Source organism: Pteropus vampyrus, unplaced genomic scaffold (assembly GCF_000151845.1).
Source record: "Pteropus vampyrus isolate Shadow unplaced genomic scaffold, Pvam_2.0 Scaffold10, whole genome shotgun sequence".
NCBI lineage: Eukaryota > Metazoa > Chordata > Mammalia > Chiroptera > Pteropodidae > Pteropus > Pteropus vampyrus.
In genome coordinates this window covers 695952-703237 of record NW_011888791.1, presented here as the reverse complement: position 1 = coordinate 703237, position 7286 = coordinate 695952, and the positions used below count along the sequence as shown (strand labels likewise).

The following is a 7286-nucleotide window of genomic DNA, read 5'->3' as shown; positions in this document are numbered from 1 at the left end:
ACAGCATTTTTTATATTGTTAAGACTTTGAAAGTAATATCTCTTCTCAGATTTGCCAGTTGCCTTTGACTTGAGTCAAATTTACGTTGCTCTAAATATAATAGCATTGTGAACGTGGATACAAAAGCTGAAAAGTCCATTTTTGTTCAGTAACCAGGCAAACCTAGAGTACAGCATGTCCTGGAAATAAGACTGGAAAGCTAGATGGGACCAGTCTGTGGAGGACTTTCAACACTCTGTGGAAGTGTTTGGACTTTATTCTGTAGGTAGTTTTAGGGAGCGATGTGATCAGATCTTTTAATTTTAGGAGTGAACTTTGGAAACAGAAGGGAAAGGAACCAGTATGACTTTTAATAAAGTCACACGTCTTTTTTTAAGAAACAAAGACTTTACTATATTTGGCCTAGAAATCTGTATGATTCACTTATGCTTTGGGCCCCTTGGTAACTGACTGGCATTTGTAAAATCTTTGAGTAATTTCTGGACATTTTAAATTTTATGAAGACTTCAGATAGGTTGATTTTTTTCTTAAGCCCAGGTGATTTGAGCAACAGAAATTCCTCAGATTTTAACTACTGCTATTTTACACTGGAATAAAGTATGATGTTTAATAGTTTTAACCAATCTAAGCCATTTCATTTCTTAACAGTTTTATTGAAGTATAATTTTACATACTATAAAATTTACCCCTTGTAAGTGTACAATTTAGTAACTTTTAGTAAATTGATAGAGCTGTGCAATCATCATCAGTATAAGATACAAACATTGCCATCACCCAAAATTTTCTCATGCCTGTCTGCAGTCAATACTTACTATATGCCTGTCCATATGCCAGCATTTTACTGTCTTGATTACTGGAGCTTTATAGTAAATTTTGAAATTGGGTAACACAAGTCTTTTAACCTTTTCTTCTTTTTCAGAATGTTTTGGCTATTCTAGGTCTTTTGCATTTCTATTAAATTTTAGCAGCTTGTCATTAAACATTAAGTCTTCTAATCTGTGAACATTATTTAGATCTTCTTTTCATTTAATTTTTTTTTTTAAATTTAAATGTTCTTTAATTTCTCTCAGCAATGTGTTGTTTTCAAGGTAGAAATCTTACGCTTGTTCTGTTAAATTTATTCTTAGGTATTTTATTCTTTTTTGATGCTATTGTGAATAGAGTTGTTTTCTTAATTTCATTTTTGGGTTCTTCTTTTCTAGTGTATGGAAATAGAGTTGGTTTTTAGATATTGACTTTGTATCTTATGACCTTGCTAAAATTATTAGTTTTAGTAGCTTTTTTCCTTTATACATTCATTAGGGGTTTCTATACAGTTAATTATGTCATCCACAAGTAAAAATGGTATTATTTCTTCATTTCTAATCTTCTTGACTTTTTCTCTTTTTCTTGCCTTCTTGCACTGGCTAGGACTTTGAATACATTGCTTAATATAAGAAATGAGAATTAACATCCTCGTCTTGTTTCTAACCTAGGGAAAAAGTATATAATCTTTCACCATTAAGTATAATGTTCACTGTAGGTTTTTCAAGCTGAGGAAGTTTACTTTTATTCTTAGTTTGTTAAGAGTGTTTATCATAAATAGGTGTTTGATTTTATCAAATGCTCTTTTGCATCTATTTAGATGATCTCTTTTTCTTTTTTCCCTTAATATGATATGTTACATTGATATTTGGATATTAAACTAGTCTTGAATTCTTACAATAAATCCTCATCATCATGGTGTATAATCCTTTTAATATGTTGCCAAATATGGTTTGCTAATGTTATGTGAAGGATTTTCTATCTGTGGTCATGATGGATATTGATTTGTAGTTTTCTTTTCATGAGATATCTTTGGTTTTTATATCACAGTAATAATACGGGTCTCATAGAATGAGTCAGAAATGTTTTTCCTCTGTTTTCTGAAAGAATTGTGAAAGATTAGTATTATTTCTTCTTTTAAATATTCGAAACCATTTACCAGTGAAGCCATGGAGGCTTGGACTTTTTGTAGGAAGATTTTATTTATTAATTAAATTTCTCTAATTGTTATAGTTCAATCCAGGTTTTGTATTTCTTCTTGAGTAGTTTAGTATTTTTGTCTTTCTGAGACATTTTCTATCTCCTCTAAACTGTCTGCTTTATTGGCATAAACTTGTTTATAATATTCTCTTATAATTTTTTAATATCCATATGGTGGGTAGTATTGTCTCCTCTTTGATTCTTGATTTTAGTAACATCTCTTAATTTTTTAGTCAGTCTCCTGTCTTTTTTTTTAACTTGGCTAAAATTTAAAATTCTCCCCAGCTTTGTCAAAGCATAATTGACAAATAAATGGTAATATATTTAAAGTGTACAACATGATGATTTGATATACATATACATTGTGAAAGGATTCCTACAATCAAGTTAATTAACACTCCATCACCTCAGTTACCTTTTTTGAGTGTGTGAGAATGCTTAAGATAGACACTGTTCAGTAAGGTAGAAGCTTAGGCAATTCATGTGAGACTTCTCTTCTGATAAAGGTATTTAAATTTCTCTCTAAGCACAGCTTTAGGTACATCTCATAATTTTTAATATGTTGGTTTTTTTATTTTCATTCAGTTAAAAATATTTTTAAGTTTTTTTTTCTTGTGATTTCTTCTTTGCACCTTTGGGTTATTTATGAGTGGATTGTTTGATTTCCAGATATTGGGGGTTTTCTCAGATTTCTTTGAATTATTGTATTGTGGGGCTCTGTTAGATGCATATGCATTTATAATTGTTATATTCAAAGAAGAAATACACAATTCAATGATAATAGTTGGAGATTTCAATATTGTGCTTTCAAAAACTGATAAAACAATTAGTAAAAGAAAGAGTGTAAAAGACTTGAACAATTCTGTCAACCACCTGACATTATAGAATCTCCAGCCACAGTTACAGATACAGGTTCTTCTCAAGCACACATGGAACCATCTCCAGAATAGACCATATGGTGGGACACAAAACAAGTCTCAGTAAATTTAAAAAGACTGAAACCATACAAAGTATGTCTTTGACCACAACAGAATTAAATTAGATATCCACAGCAGGCCCATTTTTTTTTTTTTTTTTTTTTTTTTGCTTTAGCTTGCTGTAAAAGTGGTGAATCCCTCAAGCCCAGGGTTCTACTCCTGTAAGAACCTACTGCCTGTGCAGGCATCCATCATGAGCCCTTTGCATTGTCTTCGTGGGACTTGTGGGGCATTGGGGTACTGACGAAAATAAACCAGAGGCACTGGCCACTGCCATCGTCCTAAGTAATAAAGTGCTTTGTCTTTGACACAAGGCTTGTTCCTTCGCCAGTTCCCATGAAGCACTAATAACTCTCTTGTTAACTCTTAAGTGAGGTGAAAGCTCAGACTCCAAACAGTTCCTGATAATTTCTGTATGTTCTTTGAACATATTTTAATAGCTGCTTTGAAGTCTTTGTTAAATCTAATTTTCAAGGACTCTCCGAGACATTTTGTACTGACTGCCCTTTTTACTTCTTGAGTATGGGTCACACTTCTTTGTTTTACACTTCCTTCTTTCTTTTCATGTCTAGTCATTTTTTTGTTGTTGAATATTGGATAATTTTGAATAACATACCCTAGCACCTACAGCTTTTGACTCCTCCTCCCCTCCCCAGCTTTTTTGTTTGTGTACTATCTTGCCTGGGCTAAATCTGTGATGTCTGTCTTCCCCAGTGTGTAATCACTGATGTTTCTACTTAGCTTTGGGTTGAATTTTCTTGTTTTTATTTTTAAGTCTGGTTTTCTAGGGGTAACTCCTGTGTCTGTATGCACTAGTGTTTAGCAAATATCAGTCAGAAGTTGTGCTCAAATATCTCAAGCCAATAAGCCTTCCACTCAGCCGATGGATCTGTATTGGTTTGGGGAATGCATTAAAAATTCAGGGCATTTTTAGTCTGCCCACGCTTTTGCTTTCTGCCAGACTCTCTCAGTTGTCTTCCAAACATACATATAGGTTCCACTGGCCAGGGACATGTGGGTGGCTTGGGCCTGCTCTGTCTTTGCTGCATATACACATGGCTTTCAGTTAACCTGCGACGAGTGAAGAGCTTATTAAATCTTCTTATCGCTTTTTCACCTCACTAAGCTCCCTGTTAAATATCCAGCTATTCTACCATCCATTGTTTGTCTCACAAAACTCACAACCTCAGACTAGCAGAGCTAACCAGCCCTTCCTTTTCACTTGCTACCAAGATTTGCCATGTGAACTGACAATGCTCCACATCAAGTAAGCCCCCTCTGGCAGCGCTGCGAAGCCACTGGTTTCCAGGGCCTGCCTTCTGCTGGTTGAAGACCACCCCAACAGAACTGGGGGGCTGGAAGCAACCCCAAGCAAGAATACCACAGACTTGCATATTTCCCTATTATTTATGATAGTTTTTATGAATAAATGCCTCTCAATTTGGTGTACGCCTTGGGACGGTTCCCAGTTTTTTGACAGTTTTTTGTCCAGCTTTATAGCTGCCAAAAAGTTCCCAAAAAGGGAAGAGAATTTGTTGACTTCCTCAAAGCATCGTGCTAGAAGTCTTAAGTCCCAGTCTATATCACCATGCCTCGGTCCTGCTAACTTACCTGCCTATTTGATTCTCTTGGGTTATGTAAGACTATACTGCTCAGCCGGAACGTGGAACAACAGCAATAGAACCAGTCTGGGGATAGTGGGTCAAGAATGTGAGCACTACAATGGACATGGATTTTTTTTCCCTTGGCTAATTAGGAATTGTTTATGATTATCCAGCATTATTTATACTTTTATTCCATGTATAACTATTAAAATACATTTGCAAAGCAAATGTTTACATATCATAATTATATAAATATTATTTGTATATACTTTGTATCAGCTAAAAAGATTAAAATATTGCCTTGTGTAATGAGAGTCTAGAAACACTGGTCTCCATTGCACTGACATTCTCTCTGAATTTTCTTCCACTGATTAATTCAATAAATTACATTTATTGATTATGTAAAATGTACAGAGGCATGGTGAGTGATTCCCAGATGAAGCAGATACATATTTTATCCTCAGGGGGCTTATAGGTTAGTGTACATAATAGAACATGAACATGAAAAATATAAGTGGGAAATGCTTGATGCCATTAAAGAATTACAGATATGTGCTATAGAAGCTCAGTAGGCTAATTGGATGTTCCCTGAGTGATTCAGTTATCACCTGTTATATACTTTCACCACCTAGTCTTTATAGCTTACATTCCCTTCCTAGTTGCCTTTATACCTAATATTCTTGTATTTGTCACCCACTTAAGCTAGTCGTGATGGTAAAATATACCTTGTACTTCTATGTGCACTTTTCTTATTGATTTTCATCTGGTTCATATCAGCCTGGGATGTGGATAGGGAGTGTTATCTGTTCTAGTTTATAGACAAGGAAACTGAGATCAGGGAGACTAAGCAACCAGCCCAGCCTCACATTATTAGGAAATGGCAGAGTCAAGTTTTGAACATAAGGTCTTCGTACCTTATGTATGAATTCCTGGGCTTTTTCTAGTATGCTCTACTGCCTGTCATTACAGACTTCCTTTTCTCTCTGGCCAGCAGATAGCTGAGAAAAATTTAGCTTGGCGAGTTGGGTCAGACTTGGAGGTATCCTAGTGTGTTTTTGAACAGGCACAGAAATGAAGCAGGGAAGCAAGGCTGTTCAGTCCGCTGTGAACCATTTCCCTCTAAGGGTTTTAGGGACTTTTAATTTTACAAAAATCAGAGATCCATATTTCTAGTTGCTTCTTACACATTTCTCTTGTGGATGTTGGATCATTACTTTAGACATAGCATGTTCAAAACCAAATTCATCTCTCCCTCAGTTTGTTTCCTCTTTCTCTTTTGGCGACACCACTAACCACCCTTTCTCTTACACCAGAAACCCAGGAGTCCTGGACTCCTTTTTTACCTTCACCCCAACATCTAATCCTGTCATTTCCACCCTGCCTCATAGGGTTGTTGTGTGAATAAATCAACACAGTATATGAAAAAGAACACAAAGCTGTTAGAGTATTTATTTCCTCTGAGAGGCAGAACATCTGTTTGAAGCATAAGGGATAAGAATGAGGCCTCAGTGGCCATTCAGACTTAACTTTGTTATAATGTTGACATGTCGGTGAAGTGTGGATTGTGACTTCATAGTCTTACATTTTGATAGCACTCTATATTCTCAAAATCACTTCCTTAGAAGGAGGAAAAGGAACAAGTGAGAGAGAATAACTGATTTGCTCAAGGTGACACAATTAGTAAGTGGCACAACCAGGACTAGAACTCCTCTGTTGGCTAAATCCAGAGGCTTCTTAAACTAAAACCAGCATTGGTTTTAACACTCCCCCACTTATTATGTGTGACCTTGGATGAGCAAGTTAGTCCTTTTAAATGTCAGTCTCTACATATAAGACAGATAAAATGGTAGTACCTATAGAGTTGTAAGGATTGAATGAGCCCATATAAAGAGCCAGAGTGCTGTGTAGAAAATGTTCAGTAAATGGTAGCTATTGGATTACTCTTTCCGCTTATCCACCTATCTAGAGACTTCAGGTTGGTTTTCTTCTGTCTTTTAGAGAATGTATTTTCTCTGGCATATTTATTTAGACTGCTTCACATTAGAGTCTCTTACAGTTCACAGATATTTCCAGGAGGTTGTTGCCCTGTCATTTCATTGAAAACTAGAGAATTTCTGTGTTTTCTTTTCTACTTCTCTTCTGACTTTCCTGTTAAGGTTATGATGACACAATTGTAGTGAATTCCTTTAGTTAAAAATTGTGAGATTAAACTTAATACTTTCTGGCCCCAAGGCAAAAGAGATTTTAAGTTTAATATTAGGGAAAAACTTTGAAAATCAGAAGGGTCCAAGGGACTGCCTTAGGTTATAAAGCTATCCACAATTACAGGTGTACAAACAGGGCTTTTAACTAGTCTAGTGGAGCTTTGCCTTCCCACTGCTTCATCTATCCCCTCTGGTCCTGGAGGTCTGTAAGCCATTGTAATATGCACTACAGTAACAAACAGATAAGCTACCTAAGTATTGTATTTTTGTGGCTTTGGAATTTTTGACTCATGATTTCATACTGTCATAGTTAAATGAATTGATCAGATCGCAAATGAACTATAATTTAGTGAAGTGAGGAAGGTCGTCAACTTCCCTGGGTATCGCCAACACAGAGAGCAGAGTTTCATGTTAGACTAAAGTTGAAGGTGTGCCTCTCGAATCAGGGAAGGGTTGAAGACACACACAGCTGTGCAGTGAAGTCACGGTAGCCCGGA

General features: G+C 35.8%; 1 protein-coding gene across 1 annotated transcript in view; it reads left to right on the top strand.

Annotated features, from left to right (window-relative positions):
• Positions 1-7286, top strand: part of NEO1 (neogenin 1) — a 160938-nt gene that overhangs the window by 86891 nt on the left and 66761 nt on the right. The window lies entirely within an intron of this gene.